General features: G+C 41.9%; 1 long non-coding RNA gene across 1 annotated transcript in view; it reads left to right on the forward strand.

Annotated features, from left to right (window-relative positions):
- LOC142826559 (uncharacterized) overlaps nt 1-5,253 on the forward strand; it is a 115,013-nt gene extending 109,760 nt beyond the window's left edge. The window contains exon 3 of the long non-coding RNA XR_012900767.1: nt 4,230-5,253. This is a non-coding gene — a long non-coding RNA (uncharacterized LOC142826559). The remainder of the gene's footprint in view (nt 1-4,229) is intronic.
- The last annotated feature ends 18,641 nt before the right edge of the window (nt 5,254-23,894 follow it).

The raw sequence follows: 23,894 nt of genomic DNA on the forward strand, positions 1-23,894 counted from the left end.
CTTTCACCAGGCTGGGGCAGGTGGTCTGGTGCAGAGGGGGCATGGGTTCTGAGCTGGGGCAGGAGTTTGTGGTGTGAGAAGGGGTGCACGCTCTGCAAGGAAGTTTGGATGCAGGCTCTGACCTGGGGGAGTTGGTGCGGATGAGAGGGAGGATTGGGGGTGGCACTTACCTTGGGCGTCTTCTGACTGGTGCAGAGGGTCTATGTGTGCTGTTCCTGCCTACAGGCACCACCCTCAACACTTCGGGCAGGGGCAGCACGTTGAGACCCCAATGTTCCTCTCAGAGTCTGCAATTGCCAGACGCATCCAGAAGCAGCACATAGCCAATGTCCTAGCTACTCCCCCTCTATCACAGCATCTTCTTCATCCCCGGTATTCCCCAGCATGAAGGAGGTGCTGGGAGGGAAGGGAGAGGACCATGAACCCCCTGAAATATCTTTCGGACCCCCAGTGTTCTGCAGACCCCACTTTGAGAAATGTTGCTCTAGCAAAAAGACAAACCAGAGGGAGCTGGGGATAGGGTACATGGCATGTCGCCTGCGACTATAGCAGAGTTAACACTAAGAACTGCAGCACTAAGGCTATGAACCAGCAGAGCACTTAAATTTGCTTTTGCATTGACTTCACTGACACTGAAAAAAACACACAGGGTATGTCTACACTACAAAGTTAGTTTGAACTAATGGACGTTAGTTCGAACTAACTTTCATAGGCGCTACACTAGCGCTCCGTTAGTTCGAATTTAATTCGAACTAACGGAGCGCTTAGTTCGAACTAGGTAATCCTCATTCCACGAGGATTAAGCCTAGTTCGAACTAGCTAGTTCGAATTAAGGGGTGTGTAGCCCCTTAATTCGAACTAGTGGGAGGCTAGCCCTCCCCAGCTTTCCCTGGTGGCCACTCTGGCCAACACCAGGGAAACTCGTCTGCCCTCCTCCCGGCCCCAGACCCCTTAAAGGGGCACAGGCTGGCTATGGTGCCCATGCCAGGTGCAAGCCTGCCAGCACCCAGCCAGCAGACCCTGCACCTGACACGGATCGAGCCACCCACCCGATGCCCCCCAGCCCTCCCCCTCTTCCCGGGACCAGGCTGGCGGCTCCCGGGAGCTTGCCCGGGACCACAAGAGGCGGGCACCCGCCTGGGCTAGTGCGGACATCGTGGACCTCGTCCACGATCTCCACACTAGGCACAGGAAAGTGGCCGGCTTGGGCAGGAGAGCTGCCAGCCTGGCCACCCGGGAGCAGGTGTGCAAGAGAATCAAGGGGGTCCACTGAGACCCCCGACCCTGAGCCCTGAGCTTACAATGGCCGTCCTGGGTCAGACCAAAGGTCCATCTAGCCCAGTAGCCTGTCTGCCGTCAGCGGCCAACCCTAGGGACCCTGGAGGGGATGGACCGAAGACAGTGACCAAGCCATTTGTCTCGTGCCATCCCTCTCCAGCCTTCCACAAACCTTGGCCAGGGACACCACTCCTACCCCCTGGCTGATACCACTCCATGGACCCAACCTCCATCACTTTATCTCACTTCCCTTTAAACTCTGTTCCAGTTCTAGCCTTCACAGCCTCCTGCAGCAAGGAGTTCCACAGGTTGACTCTTTGCTTTGTGAAGAAGAAGTTTCTGTTAATAGTTTGAAGCCTGCTACCCATTCCTTTCCTTTGGTGTCCTTCTTTATGGGAACTAATGAAGAACTTTTCTGTATGCACCGTCTCCACCCAACTCCTGCTTTTAGAGACCTCTATCCTGTCCCCCCTCCGTCTCCTCTTTTCTAAGCTGAAAAGTCCCAGTCTCTTTAGCCTCTCTTCATATGGGACCTGTTCCCAACCTCTGATCATTTTAGTTGCCCTCCCCTCTCCCAGCCTCTCTCTTCCCCTCTCCCACCTCCTTTTCCCAGTCTCCCCCAGTTTTGTTCAATAAAGACAGATTCCATTTTGGAAGACACGTTATCTTTATTTTGTACATCAAGTAGAGGGGCTAGGGAAGGGTAAGTGGAAGGAGGTGAGGGAGGAATGGGGCATGAGCCCCCGATGGGGAGGACTGGGCTGGCTCTACGGGCTTCTGGGGGTTGAAGCTCTCCTGCAGCCCCCCAATTACCTCCTCTCCCCAGATGGCAGCCTGCGGCAAGTGCAGCCGGGCTGATGGCCGAGTGCTGTGATGTGCCCAGTGTGGGCACTCAGGGCACTCCAAGACAGGACTGCTTTGCAAGCGGGGCACCCCTGAGAACTGTCTGTCCGGGGTGGGGGTCGGGACCCTTTAAGCACAGCCCTCAGCTAGCCTGAGACAGCATCTCCACGCTCTAAGTCCTCCTCTGATGCCCTGCCGGCACTTCTTCCGGCCATCCTTAACCCCGCTTCAGGGTCCACTTAATTAGCAAAACGCTAATTCGAACTAGTTTTTTAGTCTGGATCCGTTAGTTCGAATTAGCTTAGTTCGAATTAAATAATTCGAACTAAGTTAGTTCGAATTAGCGCTGTAGTGTAGACATACCCTCAGGTATTTGATGAATCAGGACTTCATCTGACTTCAGTTGGTAGCTTTAGTAGATTTATCCTTCTATGTGAACCAGCCACTAAATGTGGACAATGACCCACACTCTACCAGCAGGGGTTCCAGGAACTCTACTTTGAAGCAGAGAGAGGGGGGAGTGTAATTTTACAAATCCCATTTTCTTTATTCTAAATAGAGTTCCTTGTTCAGTGTGGAAGACACCGATTTTCTATGATTTTTTACCCTTCTCACATGCTGATAGCATATTATTGTGTTAAAATAGCATCACTCAGTGACGTTTCAAAAGGCCCGGAAGTGATCTGGGGAAATGTTCATTGCTTAGAGGATGAAGGATTGTCCTGTCAAAATCTGAACAATCTAGGAAAATCTAGACCGAATGACAAGCCTAGTCAGGACATCAATGCCAAATATTTTAGCGAAGGACCTAATGTCAGGAAAACTAATTTAAATGTAGTTTACATAAGATACCCAACACTTACTGGGTACCTGTTGGTTAAAGAACAGAATGTCTCAGTAATCTTATTTTTTCTTGGCCCAGCAATGTTTCACTTGTTTCTCCATCTGTCCCCACGTCTTCGAGATTTTTACAGATCCCTGCTTAAGCTAACAAGTAGCGTCACCGTTTAATGAGGTGGTGTTCTTCATAAAGTATCCTTACATCAGTGGTCCAGTTATCGGAGAGGCCCTAATGAGAAGACTCTTCCATTGATCTACTATGTGACAAATCAATTCACCTTTCTGTGCCCCTGCATCCCATTTGTGAATCCTGTTTATATAAACTACATGGTAGTCAGAGCAGGGAGTAGCTTTGATTGCCTAGCACAGTGAAATTCAAGCTTCAGTCTAAGCACTCTAGTAAAAATGCTATGATGTACGAAAGGTAAGTTACAATGAGTGTTGAACAAAGAATGCTTCATCACAGTATATTTAAACTGCATGAATTATACTTTGGAAGGCATATAATGGCTTATATATGGAACCTTCTCTATGAGAAGTTCTCTGTCAGCTTTGAGGACAAAAATATTGAAAATCAATTTGTCCCTGGAAATTGGGCTGGTAACTGACCAAGCAAGTACATTAATCAGCTAGATTAATGAGGTACAAGTTCCAGACAATAACTTAAACCAGAATTTGCAATATTTGTTAAGCTGCATGCAAATAAACCTACACATCCGTGAGAAAGAGGTTTAGGCAGATTTAAAAAACAAAAAACCTTATAAAAGGTTCTCTTTTTTTTATAAATTGGAACATTAAGTGACAAATATTTACTATGTGACAGGTAGTGTCCTTTCTACATATAATTTAGTTAATTATTTCTTTCCTCCAAGGCTTCCACTGAAGTCAGAAAACAAGGGCTATGAGTCATTTATCACACCTATCGCTGAAAAGCAATTATTAAAACCAGGTTCATGTACATTCTGTTAATAGCTGAAGTTTACTGGTTCAGTAACAAGTTTTCATGTGATACTACAGTATTTTTAAAATTGTTTGGGGGGGAACTAATTAACATAAGTATGACTTTATATTACATATTCTTTATGAAAATACACTTTGCTATGAATATGCCAACTGAGATGTTTTTGGCAAGATAATTCATGCAAGGTGTCATTGGAAAGGTTTTGATGCACTGAAATTGATTATCCTATTTGTATGTGTGTATCATTTTTGTATCTGAAGTTAGGCATATTGACTTGTGTATCTGTATTTCATATTTTCTATTTTAGGTGACTCCTATTGCTGACACTGCAGGTTTTCCACTGCAAAACCTGCGACAGGGTGGACGGACCCCAAACAGCCGCTTGCGCCACTTGCTCCCGCGCCTGGCAGCCTGGCTGAACAGCGCAGAAGTCAGCTGAGCGCCATGGCAAGAGGCAACAGTGCCACCCAGAGGGAACAGCCAGCATTTCAGAGTCACAGACATTGGGCTACTTAATATATGATAACCATGAATAATTATGAGGTGTCCTGTAGCACCTTAAAGACTAACATATTTATTTGAGCATAAACTTTCATGGGCAAAAACCTACTTCATCTGATGCATCTTGAAGTGAGTTTTTGCCCATGAAAGCTTATGCCCAAATACATCCATAAGTCTTTAAGGTGCCATAGGATTCCTTGTTGCTTTTGCAGATACAGGCTAACACCGCTATACCTCTGATAAATGAATAAATAAGACCAACATTCACTAGAACTCATAAAACACAGCCCCCAAAAGTCTGATTCATTACCAGTAGGATGTAATAATAAATTAGTATAAATCAGCCTAAGAAAGAAAACATATTATATGACATAGCAGGCTAGCAAATTAACCTTAAGGGATACACCTGTTCACCTAATACTAATATGCATCTTGGAATACTGAACTTTTCCACAGTGAGGTAGGAGAAATCAAAGGATTCCCACCTTATGGAAAGACTATATAAGATGAGAGAAGAAAACAATCACAACTGTGGCCTTCAGTTTGCTCCTTTTCTGGTTCTTCACCCAAAGAGACACTTGAAAACACTTGGAAACAAAAGCATTTAAATGGAGGAGGGGGAGGAAGAACTGCTGGACCCAAGCTAAAATGGTATCTGACCTGTGAAAAATTCTACCTGAAACAATATCCGGGATGAGGAATTATCATTTGTAACCAATTTCTTCAGGGAATCTAGCTTAGTATGTGTGCCTTGTATTATTTTCTTAGTAATCTGCTTTGTTCTGTTTGTCACCTCTTTATCCACTTAAATTATACCTTTCTGTAGTTAATACACTTATTTCTGATTCATAATATAACCCCTCATATACTTTCTAGCTGGTGGGGAGAGTTGTGTGTACCTTCCTCCACAGTTAGGGAGAAAAAAATTCATGTAATAGTGTGTTTGTACCCCAAGGGAGGTGGACAATTGGGTGCTGAGTCGAGTCCTTTAAGCAAGTCTTCCCTGAGTTGCTCTCTGAGTCTATATCTGCTGCCTGTGTGGTTCGCTGGAGGAGGCTTAAGAGCCTAGCTCAACAAGACAGTGTTGAAGAGAGTCCAGGCTGGGAGAAAAGATACGTGTAGTGGTATTTTCAGCGCCTCAGGTGGCATCCCAGGGGGTCCAACCCATCATAAGATAACTAAAACAAAAAAAGAAAAAACTTCAAGGCAAAACAGTTCAGGAATATAATCTGCACTGGGAGTAAGAGGTCACAATTACTCCATGAATTAGTAAACTTCACTGGCCCTTTTCCAGGTACAAATTGGTTTCTCTGCCAGTTAGCTGAACTGTATTGCCAATAAGTATTTCCTAGTAAGTAGAGTTATAAGTGCCTGTCATGGGCACTTTAAAAATGCATTTTATTTTGTCAAAGATCTTTTGCTGCAAAAATCATGAATCACCAGATATGACTAAACTGATATAAATCAGAACCAGAGTTTGAAAACCACAACCTGCTGTCTTGAGCATATAATATAGTCATTTTTTAGTGTCCAGAACAGTCCATTCAGATTTTTAAAATGGATTAATTTCTAGTTCATATTATAGATTGCCTTAGAAATGAAGACCAAGTATTTGGCCTCAGTTCAGCAAAGCACTTAAACATCTGCTTTAAGACCCATTCAATTCAAAAGAATGTAATCACATATTTAAGTTCCTTTGAACCAATCTAGCTCATTGTATGTTTCCATATGATAGCTGAGTTTTAATGTACGGTACTTTAAATTCTTCATCTAACTGCCAGTTATGCAGATGAAAAGCTGTGCCTGGATTTTGAAAAAGGTTTAATTCCTATTTCTAAAGCTGTTACCGCAAAGATTTGAAGAATGGACAAGTCATATAAAACAAACACCTACAAAACTCTATACTTGTCTACACAAATTTGCATGTCTAAATCAGGTATTTGCATGCAGCCTGTGTGTGCAGTTGCCTTATTTGTTCATGCAAACCTATTGTACATGAATGTGGAGGTTTGCAAATACTGTGAGTGCTCGTGCAATTCATGCAGCCTGTCAGCTGCTTAAAATGTCCAAAGAGCACTTTGTATAAGCATATGATGCAGTTCATAGGAAGAGAGGAAGCTTAGGCTAATATGGACTATCCTCAAGAAACAAAACAAGTAAGGAAAGTTTTGTGTTTCCCTTGCCCCTCTCTGTTTTCAAAGATGATGGTTCTCAATGATTTCCATAACAGTGCTTGCTTTCCCCAAGACTTTTACTTCATCAGAATCATCATCACCACAACACACGCCACTCTGATATAACAAAAGACAGAGCTATGTAGCACTTTAAAGACTAACAAGATGGTTTATTAGGTGGTGAGCTTTCATGGGCCAGACCCACTTCCTCAGCTCATCACCTAATAAACCATCTTGTTAGTCTTTAAAGTGCTGCATAGTCCTGTCTTTTGTTTCAGCAAGACCAGACTAACACGGCTACATCTCTATTACCACTCTGAGGATATGTCTACACTGCCACCCTAGTTCGAACTAGGGTGGCTAATGTTGGCATTCAAACTTGCAAATCAAGCCCGGGATTCAAATATCCCGGGCTTCATTTGCATGTTCCCGGGTGGGCACCATTTTTAAATGCCCATAGTTTGAACTACCTGTCCGTGGCTACACGCGGCACGGACTAGGTAGTTTGAATTAAAGCTCCTAATTCGAACTACCATTAAACCACCTTGCAGGAGGAATAACAGTAGTTCGAATTAGGAGCTTCAATTCGAATTACCTAGACCGTGCTGCGTGTAGCCGCGGGCAGGTAGATCGAACTACGGGCATTTAAAAATGGTGCCCACCCGGGAACAAGCAAATGAAGCCCGGGATATTTAAATCCCGGGCTTCATTTGCAAGTTTGAATGCCTACATTAGCCACACTAGTTCGAACTAGAGTGGCAGTGTAGATATACCCTGATATGGTAACTGTATTGGAATCAGGTTAGCCATGACCACCTAACAGCTATTTGTCACCTCCCTATGCTTAGTAATCCTGTCTTAAGCATCTACTAGGATCCAACAACCCATGAGTAAGTGGAGAACATGGAGACCTGGGAGATGGGTCAGAAATCGGAGGGAATATGTGCTATAATGGCAGAGAAAGGAGGGTCAGGGCAGAACTGGGAGGCAAGGTCAAATCAGTATCTTAGATGCCTATATACAAATGCGAGAAGTGTGGGTAATAAGCTGGAAGAACTGGAAGTGCTAATAAATAAGTATAATTATGACATTGTTGGCATCACAGAAAATTGGTGGGATAATACAAATGATTGGAATGTTTGTATGGAAGGACACGCCTTGCTCAAGAAGGATAGACAGGGGAAAAAGGGAGGAAGTGTTCCCTTATATATTAAAAATGAACACACTTGGAGTGAGGTGGAGATGGACATAGGAGACGGAAGTGTTGAGAGTCTCTGGGTTAGGCTAAAAGGGGTTAAAAACAAGGGTGATGTCATGCTAGGAGTCTAGTACAGGCCATCTACCCAGGTGGAAGAAGTGGATGAGGCTTTTTTTAAACAACTAACAATATCATCCAAAGCCCAAGATTTGGTGGTGATGGGGGACTTTAACTATCCAGATATATGTTGGGAAAATAACACAGCGGGGCACAGACTATCCAATAAGTTATTGGACTGCATTGGAGACAACTTTTATTTCAGAAGGTTGAAAAAGCTACCAGAGGGGAAGCTGTTCTAGATTTGATCCTAACAAATAGGGAGGAACTGGTTGAGAATTTGAAAGTGGAAGGCAGCTTGGGTGACAGTGATCATGAAATCATAGAGTTCACAATTCTAAGGAAGGGTAGAAGGGAGAATAGCAAAATAGAGACAATGGATTTCGAGAAGGCGGATTTTGGTAAGCTCAGAGAGCTGATAGGTAAGGTCTCATAGGAATCAAGACTGGGGGGAAAAACAACTGAGGAGAATTGACAGTTTTTCAAAGGGACATTATTAAGGGCTCAAAAGGAAGCTATTCCGCTGCATCAGAAAGATAGAAAATATGGCAAAAGACCGCCTTGGATTAACCATGAGATCCTGCATGATCTAAAAATAAAAAAGGAGTCCTATAAAAATGGAAAGTAGGACAAATGACAAAGGATTAATATAGGCAAACAGCACAGGAATGCAGGGGCAAGATTAGAAAGGAAAAGGCACAAAATGAGCTCAAACTAGCTACGGGAATAAAGGGAAACAAGATGACTTTTTATAAATACATTAAAAGCAAGAGGAATACCAAGGAGTCTCTTATTCTGTTGATAAATATAGGTGTTGCAGTCCACACAGGTTGGACTTACCCTTTCGGAAGGCCCTGTGTTGAAGGGAGAGTAAAAACACTTTGGCAGCAGTGTGCAGACTTAACTTTTGACCAAAGACTATAGTGTAGAAAATGCCTTAGCTTGACAAAATTCAACATACGTTCTGATACCTTCTGCCCCTTTTCCTAAGTTCTTAATGCCTGTTATGTTTGTTTAAAATGAAAGCTATTTTGAGAGGCAGAAGATGAATCATTCTAACTAGTTGGGTATGTCTAGACTGGCAAGATTTTGTGCAAAAGCAGCAGCTTTTGCGCAAAAACTTGCCAACTGTCTACACTGGCCGCTTGAATTTGCGCAACAGCGCTGATGTTCTAATGTAAGAATTCAGTGCTTCTTGAGCAAATACTTTGACGCTCCCGCTCAGGGATATGCCCTCTTGTGCAAGAATACTTGTGCAAGAGGGCCAGTGTTGACAGGCATCTTAATTTTTTGCACGAGAAAGCCCGATGGCTAAAATGGCCATCGGAGCTTTCTTGCATAAAAGCACGTCTATACTGGCCACGGATGCTTTTACGCAAAAGCATTTTTTGCGCAAAAGCATCCGTGCCAATCTAGACGCTCTTTTGCGGAAATACTTTTAACGAAAAAACTTTTCCATTAAAAGTATTTCTGCAAAAACTTGCCAGTCTAGACGCACCCGTTCTGTTTTTCTCTGTATTACTTTTTATTTTACTCTCTTACATTGGAGTCTCTTCCATTTCCTAAATCCTTTAGTTTAAATTTGAAGTGAAATAGCTTCCAGCTGTAATGTTACTGCTCCCTTGGCCACATAATTAAAATGAAAAGACACTGCAGAATCCCTATTGAGGAACTGCTATTAATAAACTAAGCAAATACCTATCGTCATTTTTTACTGTTCTGCTGTCTGAAAAAAATAATGCAAATCAACTGCAATAGCTACATGATGAAGTACAATGACAATTAAACTGTAACAGATTCATTCTTCGCTATGCCCCCTCTGACAGCGCACACAATTTATAAGGTAGCTATTGTTTCAAATATGGATACAGTAAAGACTACGTTATCTGGCCCTGTACCAACCAGAAAGTTCTATTAACTGGAATTTCTGATTGTCATTGAAAGGCAGGTTTATAGTCCAGTTGGCTCCCTATCTGGCTCCACATGACTCCCCAGAAGTGACGGCATGTCCCTGCTACTCCTAAGCAGAGGAATGGCTGGGGTCAGGGGGAGGGGCCACTGTCTTTACCCTCCTCTCCAAGTGCTGGCTTCTCAGGTCACATTGGCCAGGAACTGTGGCCAATGGGAGCTTCAGGGGTTATGCCTGTGGGCAAAGACAGCACACAGAGCTGCCTGGACACACATCCGTGTAGGAGCAGAGGGGACATGTTGCCAGTTGCAGGGAGCTGCCTGTGGTAGGCGTCACCTGGATCTGGCACCCAGAAGCCCCTCCCATGCCCCAAACCCTCTTCTGCTCCCAAAATCCCTCCCTGAACCTGAACTCTGTGCCTCCTCACACACTCCAAACTCCTTAGCCCCAACCTGGAGCCCCTCCTGCTCCCTGACACTACCCCAAAGCCCTAGCTGGAGCCATCACCCCCTCCCACACCCAAACACCTGTGCCAGTCCAGATCCCTTCCCACATCCTGAACCCTTCATTTCTAGCCCCACCCTGAAGCCTCCAGTCAAGAGCTGGTACCATCTCCCACCCTCCATTCCTCTGCCTCAGATCGGAGCCCCTTATCACAATCTGAACTCTTAGTTGACTAGAATATTTAACTAACCATAATCCCTCATTCTCCCAACATGCTGAATAACAAAGTTTTTATGACATATACCACATATATTTCAAAATTCACTATTTGTAATTTTACTTCTTTAATGTATGTAAAATTATTCCACTTGCAGTTCAAATATGTGTGTGTATTAAATAAGGTTGAAGTGAACATTCACTCAATGTTTGTTCAGAATGCAAAGTACTAATCTGTTCTAATTAGATTTCCAATAGCCGTTCTGCAGTCAGTTTACAGCTTCTTAGTTTATAGCAATAATTCAAAAATACTTTGCATGGTGCATTAAAATAAATTTGAGGTTTAAGTCAGAGAAGATTCATGCCTAATATTGACTGACAAGATTGCCTCTTCACTCAGCTAGCCCAAGGAGTTTGTTTTCCACAATTAATTTTTAAATGTAACAGAAATTAGAATTCAAAAACTGTCTGAGTGGTGGAAATGTAACTACTTTAGGCTCCCATTCTCAAAGCTGCTTTCAAGCCAGGCAGATTTTCCTTTAATCACTTAGTCTGAGGCAAGATAAAAAAAAGTGCATGGAAATCCAAAGCCCAGATAAAGAATTTTTATTGAAAAGATAACATTTTTGAAGCTTTCAGAGCCAAATCCATAGAATCAGGATTTGCCTTCTAGTACCAAAATTAAAGGAGGAAAGAAATGGCAGCACTAAAATGTAACCTGTGATATGAATATTTCTAAATAAATGTAGTGAATTCCCTGGCCAGACTCTGACCTCAGTGATAGCAATGTAAATATGAATCAACTCCATTGAAGACAGTGGAGTTACTCAGGGTTTATACCCATGGAAAATATTAGAATCCTATTCATAACTTTCTAATTGGGCAGGAGTTGCACAGAGCGAACAACATGAGATTCTAGATCTGGATCTGCCACTAACTCATGTCTCTTAGGCCAGGTCTACACTAAAGGGGAAAGTTGACTTAAGATACACAACTCCAGCTAGGTTAGTTGCGTAGCTGGAGTCAAAGTATTTTAAATCGTGTTTTGGTGCCGTCCACACAGCGGGCAGTCGCTGGGAGGACATGCTCCCATTGATTTCCCTTACTCCTTGTAAGAGCAGGACTGCTGGCACCAACAGGAGCACCATTCGAATTAGCAGGTCTTTACTAGATCCTCTACTGCACCGGGAATCAGGAAATATGGATTCCATGTCCAGATCTACCACTAACCAGTTGCAAGTTCTTGGACTTAGAGCCCCTGGGAGTAATAATTACAAATTAGCAGCACTGGAGTGTCCACACTACCATTATTTTCAAATAAATATTATGGAATGAATGTTATTCCTGATTAAAAGGAGTACAGATTTTGAAATAATAGGCTGCAGAATTCAAAATAACAGGCCTGGTAGTGTGCATGCTGCACTTATAAATTTGACCTGGGGGGAGGGGTAATTTCAAAATAAAGTTCTAATGTAGATTAGGGGCTAGGGAGTCTGCCTCGCTAATGTGGTAGTCTTACTGTGTTTGGACAAGTGCTGTACAGAAAGAGACTTTTTTAGAAACATTCATTTTGAAGAGTTTGTGGTTGGGAGACCAGTTTTAGCAAATTCTTTCACTAGGAAAAATAGTTCCTAGGATATGCAAATATGGGAGGAACAAGTTTAGTGCTTTTCCTCTGCTCTATTTAATATTTTTTTTTCTTAATCGCACCATTCTACATGGCATGCTGGACTATTTACTCCCTTTCTCCCTTACTTTTATTCCCCCAGAAGCCTCGATGATCTTTCAGCAGCCAAATCTGCTGAAAAAGAGGCCTTTGGAATATTGAACCTAAGTTTCAATTTATTTTTTTTATAATGGAAAATGGGCAAAAAACAACTGGGTGAGCATAAACTACTGTTAAAATCAATAGAGTTGTTCACAAACCTAATGTTAAGCACACACTTTAGTGTTTGCAAGATCAATGTCTTAGGTTGTAAGCTCAAGCACTGTTTACTATTTTACATGTCTGAAGCATTTGGCACAATCAAACCTCAACCTTGACCGAGCCCTCTGGGTACTTCCTTAATACAAATAATTAAAGTGAACCTTAACCTATAGATTCACTACAGTATCATTGTCTTGTGAATGGCTTGTTTATACTCCTGTGCAATGTCTACACCGGCAGCTTCTTGCGCAAGAACTGTTTTGCGGAAGAGTTCTTGCGCAAAAAGTCTTCCACAAGAGAATGTCTACACTGCCATGTGCTTTTGTGCAAGAGCATCTATGGCGGTGTGGATTCTCTCTTGCACAAGAAAGCTCTGATGGCCATTTTAGCCATAGGGGTTCCTTGCGCAAGAAATTCATGTTGCCTGTCTACACTGCCATCTTGCACAAGAGCTCTTGCACAAGAGGACTTATTACTCATGGGGAAAGGAATAACTCTTCCAGAAGAAGCCCGGTTTTCTGACGCTAGACTGTAAATTTACTTGCGCAAAAACGCACGTGCAGTGTAGTCACTAGGCAAGTTTTTGCGCAAGAACAGCTGTTCTTCTGCAAGAAGCCACTAGTGTAGACGTAGCCCCAGGAGTTTTAAAAGGAGAATTTATCTGACAATATTAATAAAGGAGTATTTAGAGATATGTGATGATTGTAGTCAAACGTTAGGCAACCTGATGAGTGCAGAGTTATTAATTACTGACTTACAGATCCAAAAACATACATACCATAAGTTAAAATCAACAAAAGACCTATAGAAATCAGTTCCCATTGTCTGCTTTCTCTAGCCTTCAGTGATATTATTCATCATTGCAGACAACCATCTCCTTCTTGGCCACTTCCTTAGCTCAGGGCAGCTTGCTGAAATAATTTACAGCTTTGATTCTTTCATGACATTTGAGGAAGTATTAGGTAAAAGGTCAAGTTGGAAGCTCATTGTGCTTTCAATATTTCTCTAAGATTCACCGTGATTCTCTTTACCAAAGATAAAAACGTGTTGTCAACATTACTCTGACCTTGAAAAGTCCATCCATCTGCTTTCACTTTGACCCAGCCAGCCATTGACATTCACATTACTGTTTCCCCATAGCCAATACTGATAGCAAGTAGTTTGCTTTACCTTTCAAATGATTTCAGAATGTTTCACAGACTGTAGCTCCACATTTTGCAGTCTTTACTTAAGTTAAACAGCTACAATAATGTCAGAGGTATCAGATCCTACAGCAAAGCATCACTCCCCTCAGCTCTGTAGACTGACCACCATTGGGACAGAGCTGTTTTAAGAGTGTACAGCAACACTATACAAAGAGTTAGTATCCAACTGACACTGGACATAGGCCAAGCTGCAATGTTCAGATCTGCTGGTTTGTTTGGGTCATTATAAAGATAAAGGACTGAAATAAAATGTGGGTTAGAATCCAAAATTCTGGGTATTCATATCTGGTATTGGCATCTCTAAATGAACCTGCAGAAGGATTTTGGAGAGACAATAGTACATCTTCCCTCAAATACCCTGCTGGCATTTGTTCATTACTGACTAAGTGCTAGTTATACAGCTGAACATATATAACCTTATCCATATAGATTGGCTTATTAAGCTTACTCACCATTTTAATCAAACTACAGTGCTTAATAATCACAATTGTTTTATATGCACTCCCATTTTTTCTTGTTTACCAGAATTTCTGCCAGATTGCTGCAGGTGCAGGAAGATATATTTTTCCTCAGGCTTATCTACAAAAACATTTAGTTTGCAATAACCTAATGCATGAATCTATCCCACACTATCCTGCCACATGCTAACTGGCCATGTGGACATTGTTGACAGACTCTAACTGTTAGTGTGTTTTGATCTAACTAGCTTTGAAATGGGATTAGATTATGGGGAGGAGATAGTAGGGCAGAAAGGGACAATCTAGGCCAATATTTTAATTATGTTCTGGCTCTTCTTGGCTTATCACCTTGGAGGCATTGGGAAGACAGTAATAAGAGCAGTTCCAACCCCAGAATCCAGGAGACAGAAAGTTGGCTTACACCTTTATCTCCACCTTTCCCCAAAGCCGGAATACGGGTCTTTGTTTCACTTGGTCAGAGAGCAAAATGCAGATGCAGACCTGGTTTGCTGGGAATAACACAGTGCAGGCAGGGAAATGTTCAACCTGGAAAATCCCAAGTTGGATGGAAAGAAATGTGAGGTCTCTGCCTAAGAGAAATGGATAAGGAGCCTGGAATGGGTCCCCTTGGGGAACCATGGAATGGGAGATACGTGTGTAATTGCTCTGAACTGTGACAGCTCTGGCCATTGATTTGAGAAATATTCACAAGCCTGTCTCCCCAGCAATTTCTGCTCAATAACATACAACCCTATAGGCTACTCTTCCTTTGAGCCTTCTCTGCCAAATCACAGTAACTGAGAAGCAGATATAAACTGCAATGATGGGAAAAAGGGGTCTTCCAAAGAGACCTTCAGGTCAGTGTTTCCTAATGGGCCCTATTCCTTGTTCTTGTGCAGGTCTTTATTCCCCCTATTAATCCTACCAACAGATAAAGGCATCTCCCCAGTTTGTGATCTACCCTACAGTTCTCAGTAGCTTCAGTGGACTTTATCAAAACAAGTGGTTGTTTATCTGCAAATCTGACGTGAAAGCCATTTAAAAAAAAAACTTTTCATAATATGTATCTCGATACATATGTAAAGAAATTACAGAGGGCTGTTGAGAATATTGTGAACATCAAAATCAACCAACTGTGTCTGCTATCACTCTTCTGGAAATAGTTACCAAATTATCCCCAGTTTGCAATCTTAATAACAACAATTTTCACAAAGTTCATAGGCAATAAGTGATTCTGGACAGCCACCCCCACAGCCCTTATTCAATCCAAGCAGCAAGTCAGACTTCAGGGCTTTGTGGATGTCTCAGCTGGAAGTAGAAATTGATGGAGTTTGGTAATTTTTAATGAAATCCTGTTTATTTCCAGGGAATGTATGAGGCCCCATGTCTCTGAATTCAGAAGAAACCAAGAACAGAAGTAGCAGTTTCTTAGCTTAAATCCCAAAGCCTCAAAAACTCTCTTGTTTTTTTCTAGGGTCACACTGTGATCATTGGTCACTCTTTGACTTGCTTGTTTTTTGTCTATCTTTCTGTCACTCTCTGTTGTCTGCTCTCAGTTTCTGTGTACGTGCTCTCTCTCTCTCTCACTCACTCACACATATAACTATACCCAAAAGTTGCTAGGTGAGTTCACACACCCCTTTTATCTTAGGTGGGGGTTTATGCTTACATTATGCTAATTGAAGAGTGAGTTCCCAGCTTTTAATCTCCTTGGAGCGTCAACTCAAATCGTAACAAGGTGTCACCCAGCCGTAACACTGGCAATCAATGATGAGATGGATGACTAAAAGAGCCTTTGCCAGATAGAGATTTATTGCCAGGAAATCCATTTCCTACAGGTTACAACTGTTTTAAAAATCAAATTAAAACATTAAAAAGTGTAGCTACGTTTTTCATGGCCCCATTCACAGCTGGTGTAAATTAGTGTAGGGCTTTTGAAGCCCATGGAATACTATCAGTTTACATCAGCTGAGATTCTGGACCCACATGCGGAAAAACAAATGGAACTACATATTGCCAGGGGGATTGTGGTCCATTTACAGTGCTGTTGTTTCCCTAGCAGCTAAAGATCAGTACAGTGACAATTTAGGAGTGTGCGGTCAGTCTTTCATTATGTCTGTTAGTACATTTATTGATTCTGCTGCCTAACCAAACTAAATCATGGCAAAGGTTCAATTTGGATTTTACACCTTTAAATCTCTAAATTCTTCTGTCCTATTCACACTGAGTAGTTCTTTCCCTCCTTAAGTGTTTCCAGGGGCATAGTAATGGAATAAAGTACTAATCCACATAAGAGTGGCAGTATCTCGCCTGTTGCGAATACCATGGAGACTACCCATTTGTGAGTTTGTCAAGTTCACTGGGATTTATTCCTTTAGTCACATCAGTGTAAGTGAACACAAAATCAGGCCTGCAGTTTTTAAAGGTATATCAACAGTGCAGCTGGGAGCATGGCTCCCAGCCCACTTAGTCTTGTGACAATAGGGCTTGAACCTGCACAGTCAAAATAGTAGTGTGGATATTGTCGCTCCAGCAGAGAGACAGACTCAGGGATATGTGGGCTCAGTGCTTAATTTGTGGGAAGGCTCCTGTAGGCTTGGTAATTCATAGCCCCAGCACCTCTGGGCTTGCAGTGTTAATTATGAAAGTAAAAAAATTGCTTTAGCCCCAGCACATAATTGCTTGAGCCCAAGCACCTCTTTCATTACAAATGAAGCACTGGGTGGGCTTGAAAGTCTGAGCTGCTGTCTGAGCTGCAACATCCGCACTAGTGTTTTTAGAGCAGACTCAAGCCCCACTAGTGATGGTCTCTCTGCCTGAGCTGTGGGGGCTTACTCCCAGCTGCAGTGGGGACATACCCATAGAGGTAAAAGGTCTGTACAATCTTGTGCTAGCTTGCAAGTCACCTCAGTGTGATTGGGCCTTAGGCAGGGGAGCCAACCAAATTGCTAGCCCACTGGGTAAGGTAAGGGGAGGGCCTGCTCTTGGAAGGGGTGGAGCTTCAGGCAGAAGGGACTGGGCTGTGTCAGCCATACCCCCCTTGCCAGTTCTTAGCAGCGTCCAGGAGCCTCAAGCCCTCTGCTGGGACCTCAGACCATTTCCCCTTTTGTCCCATCGGTGGGCCTATCCTTAGAAGAAAGATGTGCAGACAGGGCAAACATGCTTAGGGTACATTTATAACAAGTTAATTCCCATCACATCAGTTTAATTCCAGTTCTCAGGTAAATCCCAGAAACTCAGATCTCTCATATAGGTCCAAAATAATCCCTGCATGTATTCAAAGGGGAAAAATCAAACAAGTACAAATACAGTAACATATCAGTGGCACACTGCATGAAGTGGCTCACTCGTGTGCCAGCCTCAGGGCAGTCTGTCTACAAACAGGGTACAAAACTCAAACTAGTTGTGTGTTAGATATCACCAGCCACGTAAGTCTGAATCCTCAAGAAAAATCACAACTATAATTAAGTTATTACTCCCAGTTCCAAGGGACCAGTCACTTACCACAGGTCAAGTGAATGCCTAACTCTCTTATCAAAAACCATGCTTGTAGCCATCCTGTAATTAACTAAAGATTTATTAATTAAGAAAAGAAATGAGCATTATTTAGAGGCTGAAGCAGGTAATGCACACAAATGAATTACAGTTTTAGGATTCAAAAGTTAATAGAAACTTCTGTAATAAGCAAATTCCAGATGGGAGACTTTTATTTATACTTAGTGATCCTTATGCCTTTGGAGTCCAAGTAGCGAAAAGAACCAACTTTCTTCTTCTCCATGTTTTTTAGCACCTCATCCCCAGAGTCCAAGCTGGTGGGATGAGTTCATGCCCAGGTTTCTCTTCCTAAATGGGATGAGGAATTCAATTAATAAAGACTTTGTTCTTTTGATAGCTGACAATGACTCAGTTGGTTTTAAAGGCCTTCTCTTAGGACAAGATCTAACATCTACTGTAGGAAGCCACCATTTGCATTATGGAAGGCTTCTTTCCAGTTTGATGAGTTACACAGTTACAGAGATTTGCACTGGAAACTTTTGCCATAGGGTACAAATAATTTAGACTTATACATACAGCCTTCTGTAAGCTATTCATAAAGACAAAACAGCAAACATTCTTACATCTCTAAAACCTGTCTTAATAATACTAGCATATAGACAAGCCAGACTGTTTCCCAATGATACATTCATCAGTGTTCAGTGAGGCCTTGGACCTTGGCACAAGCAGGCATCTGGTCTGCCAGCATCACAATCAATCATAGATTAAGTCATTCTAGTGAGAAGCTGAAAATGAGACAAAGCATGAAATAGGGCACTGTTCTCAGAATCACATCATAAAGAACAAAGGAGGAGAATAATGATGTGACAATTTTTAACATTGCCATTTTGTTGTTTCCTACTGTACAATAGATAATTATTTTCACAATACCAGTTGTAGCTCCCTGGTCTGGCACTATCGGGAACTGACCAGAGTTCCTTGTAAGCTGAGCACGTGGGAACCACCCAGGAGAGAGTCAGATGCCACCCAGCTTATTAGCAGAGCACCCTCTTCTGTCCAAAGCTGGGAGGGTGTGTTTCTACTGGTGGTGCACATCTGCACATGCCTCAGTGCACGTAAGAAAATTTATTCTGCACATAGAAGGAAAAAAATTTGAGGAGACATTGGAACTGACCAGTCCTGAACCAGGAAATCTCGGACCCAGCATGGTCAATGCCGGCACCTCTGCTGCCACCAGCTGTGGGGCTCCACTCCAGCAGCAGCAGAGGGGCTAGCATTGTTTGAGTAAGGATGGGGTGAAGGTGCTAGGAGGAAGAGGCAGGGTAGCTGGGGAGCCCCATATCCTGGGGTCTAGGATACAGGCCCTCAGTCGCTGGGCTGGGTTCCCAAACCTCACTGCCGGCCATGGTCTCAGGCCACAGGATTGTGTTCCTGGCCCCGTGGGGCTGTACTTCTGGCTCCCATCACTGGCCATGTGGTTGTGCTCCAGGTCTTCAGCTGCAGGGCTCCACAGTCACCCTGACTCTTCCCCTGAGATTCCCCCCAGCCTCGCTCCTGCCCCTCCCTTCCTGAAGTTGAGTGACACAAATGAGCTATTGGCAGCACTCCAGAAGCTCTGGAAGGACAGGGGATGAATGCAGGGCTTGGTTTTTCCCAGCGAGTGCGCCAGCCTGACAGTACCTACGGGGATGCAGGACCAAAGATGCTGCTGGACTACAGAAGGCTGAACTATAAGAAATTGAACCTGCAGGAGTTTTATTTCTTTTCTGACCCACAAAAGGTATAGATCCTAGTTCTCTGCCAAAAATAAATCCAGGATAACTGGGACACGAGAGGATTCCACTACTTACCAGTGTTGCCATTTTGTTACATGATAAACTATCATTAAACATAAAATCGCCACAGAGAAAAAAAATTCTAAAAAATGCACAGAACAAAAAAGAGAGAGAGTGAAATGAGTAAAACACTGATAACCAGAAATTCATTTGTAGCCAATAGAGCAAAAAATGTCAAGCTAGAAAAACTGATGGAAACAGGTTTTCCATTATTGTATCTGAACTATGTAGAAAATTTTCTTGAGGAAATATCAGTGTCAGACCAAGCAACTGAAAAGAAGATGAAAATTGGTGATCATTTTCCTCACTTTCTGCTGATAAGCTCAGTCTTGCTGGGGATTCTTAAATTAAGTTGAGAGCTTAACATTGGAACTAAGAGAAAGGATGATCTTACTGCCAAAGCATTGGCTGGAGAATCAAGAAGTAGGTTCAGTTCCTGGCTCTGAATGCCCTGGTCTACAGTAGGGAGTTATTTTGAAACTACCAATCCTGTTATTTTGAAATAAGGAGCTGGTTATTTCAAAATAATAACTCACTTTCCATGAGGAATAACTCTTATTTCGAAATTGTTATTTTGAAATAACGGTGGTGTGGATGCTCCACTGTTGCTATTTCAAAATAACTATTCCACAGAGTCATTCAGAGTAATTACTCCCAGTGCTTCTTGGGGCTCTGTCAAGTAGCATGTCCACATTAAGGGAACCTGTTTCAGAGTAATTTCAAGGCTTCCCTATAGAGTGGACTCGCTATTTCTAAATAGTTCTTGTGGGAGTTATTTCAAATTTCAAAATAATTTCCTAGTGTAGACATGCCCTAACAGGCTTCCTATGTAATCATGAGTTGTTGATTAAGGCCTGATTCTGCTCCCACTAAAATAAATGGCAAGACACCTGAACTTTGGCTGAAATGGGAAAATCCCTAATTCCTCCTTCTTCTGTCTGTTCAAGGGGCTCATAGCTACAGATGGCTAAAAAGGGACATTTTTTTCAAAATTTGTCTTTTTTCAGTTTTCACAGTTAGGAACTTTTATTATTATTATTATTATATCTGTCTGAAATATTTCTTTCTCCCACTCTCTATTGTCTTGTCTGTTTATATGAGGATAAGTAAAAAAGTATCTGAAAAGTGTTCATACCTTTTTTTTTGCGATTGGCCCAACTGCTGAATTTGCATGCAACCGTAAGCATGGAACCTCCCTATATTGTAGTGACATATTTGGCCTTGACCATTCAGATGACTTTCACCACTAGCGGGGTCAACATGGCTGCTGCACTTACCACATGCACCAAAGAAGAGCAGCATGCAGTGATTCGATTTTTGTGGGCTGAAGATGTAAGAGGTGCAGAAATTCAAAGACTATCAGCATAGTATGGTGACAATGTTTTGCCGCAGCAAAGTGTGTACGAAATGGACTGACTTGTTCAAAAATGGCGAACAAGTGTCACTGATGAAGAATGATCAGGGTGCCCATCCACATCTACTACTGAAAAGAACATTGAACAAGTCCACGTGCTGATTCTCGAAAACAGGAAGGTGACTGTCGATGAAGTGGCAAACCAACTGCAGACTAGTTACGGTTCTGCCTATGAAATCATCCACCACAAACTTCGCTTCAGTAAAGTTTGTGCAAGGTGCATTCCCAAACAACTCACGGAACAGCACAGATGTAACTGTTTGGACATCTGTAACCGCCTTTTGAACCAGTATAATGAGGAAAGTGACACTTTTTTGAGTCTCATTTTCACTGGTGATGAAACGTGGATCCACCACTATGAGCTGGAGAGCAAACATGAGAGAGACCCCTCAAAGATGTTTTAAGAGGCTGTAGTTTTTCCAGCGACCATGATTTGAAGGAGGCAGTGCATACATGGCATGCCACCCGGCTGAAAACATTTTTTTCTGAAGGCATACACAAGCTTGTGCAACGCTGGACCAAGTGTGTTGAAACACAGGGGAACTTTGTTGAAAAATGATACACTTATGAGTTCTGTATTGCTGTTGTGTTAATTTTAATAAATACATTGCGGATACTTCTTGACTTACCCGTTTATTATAAGTACTTCAGTGAAGCAGATTGAATCTTACTATGTGTATGTACAAGGTCTAGCACAATGAAAGCTTAGTCTCAATAGTTTCCTCTAGAAGTTGCGATGATACAAACAATACTGAAGTTGAAACCTATTACTATTAATAGAAACAGAGTGTTTTTACATACAAGCCCTTGCATTTTCTTTAAAGACCAAAATCCTAAAATTGTCTTTTTCTCAAGTGGAAAATGTAAGATAGGACATATTAAAGATGTTTCACAGGAGATGAAGAAAAAACTTTTAGAGAGCTGATTCTAGAAGATAGTTATTCTAGGCCCTTTTGCTCAGAAGAGATTGAGAAAGTGACATTTAAAACCAGATTCGCTTTAGTCTTTGTTTGAGACTACTGTTTACATGTAAAAGAAAAAGAGGAGTTGGAATTTGGGGTTGAATATATTAAAAACTCCTAGATTAAAGTCAATGGAGCTACTTGCATTCTGTAAATCAAGCATATCATTAAAATGTTGCAAGATTAGGCCTAACAGGCAATACTTGTTTTTGCCTGGATAGCCACTATGCTTTGTACTCAGAGCTTTCACCCAGGGCACAGCACAGTAGTTTGAGGGCCAAATGGGAGTTAGGCACCTAAATATCTGGTCTTGAGTGAATAGGACATCTATTACTACAGTTTTCACGCTATCTAGTCCCACCCTTTGTAATCTAGCATTGTTAGATATGCATACACACTTTTAGATATCTTAAATGGTAAAATTCTTATGATAGCAGCTGTATTGAAAATAACCCTGTTTCAGTTTTGGATCTCACCCTGCACTGGAGGATGGTTATATTGGAATTTCAATTCAAACCACACTCTCTACTCTAGTCTAAAACATTTTATTTGGAGAGATTTCAATACCGAGTTCCAACTATTTCCATGGGAAACAAGATTCATTTCAGGAGAAATTTGAAGTATAAAACAAGCACACTGGGAGAATAATGGGCCAGATTCAAGTTATAACAACACAAGAAAAAATTTAAAGTAACTGCACTGCTGTAAAGATAAATACTCTATTTATATCACTATCACTGAGATCAACAACAGTCACTTCATTGGTGATGTAGTTTGTGATTGTGCTTAAACTTAGCCATCTGGTTCCTTTGAATGTCCTGACATGACAAGTTCCAGTCAACACTTCTGCGAAAGAAAAGCTTCACCTCTTTAACCTACTAGAGTTCTCAAGGCATGTCCAGGACACAGCCAAGAATTTCAGTCAAAGCCCCTCACAAGAGGCTGTTACAAAATCTAAGCAGTCATAGGTCAGAAACTAGCTAAAGACAAAAACAAGGAGGAGGAGGAGGACATAGCCAAACGGCTAGTGGTAGCTCTTTAGGAAAGGGATCATGTGCTCACAATGTGCTTTTGCAACAGTGTTTGAAGCCTATAGTTCATTCAGTTTCATTAATTCTTTGCCAGTGCCATGTTCCTCAGTGGAAGCAAAATGCAGGACAATGTTCCTCAGTGGGTTATTAAGCATTCTTCACACTAAGATGAGCTGTGCTGCATATCAACAGCATGGCATATAATACGGATTTAATTCACTTCTGGTAATCCTGGTTGAATGATTGGTAACATACAAACTATCATTTCAAACTAATCCAAAGTTGGGAGGAAAAAGAATTGCCAAGCTTAATTTCCACCACCTTCATTTTTCTACCTTGTTAAACACATGTATTTAGGTATATACAGACTGTAAACAAACAGAAGCAGAAATGCTTGATTTCTGTGTTCTTATAAATCACGGAAGCATACAGTGATGCAACAGAGAAGAGATTGAACAGCATTTTATTGCTTGTCATGGAATCTAGATACAGGAAAGACTCAATCAATCATCCTGCACTTCCCTTGCCACTGCAGGATTTTTATCATCCATATAATTGTATACAGTTTTTCCAGTCCAGTTTTAAGTAACCCAAATAATCTGGCTATTCTTACCAGCCAATTGGTTCAGTGAAAAGAAAAAGAAAAAGAAAAAGAAAAATGTGGTTCAACCTTAGCTACCATCAGAAGTGCAATGACAGCAACAAAGTGATTAGGGATTTGTATACTTCCTTTTCCAGACTGACACAATGTTCTTGGATAATTTTTTTAGAAAATATGTCTTGTTGAGCAACTGCAGCTGAAGACAAAAATGTCTTCACTTTAGTGCATAGGAGCAAATGCTATTTCTTCATGACCTAGTTATTAGATAAAGTGTATCTCTAAGGCAAGTAAATCAGAGACAAAATGCTATGCCAGCTCTCCATTGAAAGACTACAGTATTCAGTAAAAATCTGATTCTTGTAGAACATGAAATGCCAGCTTTTAAGGATTCTACTTGTCATGTTATTACCAGGAACAATGAATTGCTGAAACCTAAAAAAGATAAAAGCACTATTAGAATCCTTAGAAAGCACAGATGCCTTTAA

This window comes from Pelodiscus sinensis, chromosome 1 (genome assembly GCF_049634645.1).
Source record: "Pelodiscus sinensis isolate JC-2024 chromosome 1, ASM4963464v1, whole genome shotgun sequence".
NCBI lineage: Eukaryota > Metazoa > Chordata > Testudines > Trionychidae > Pelodiscus > Pelodiscus sinensis.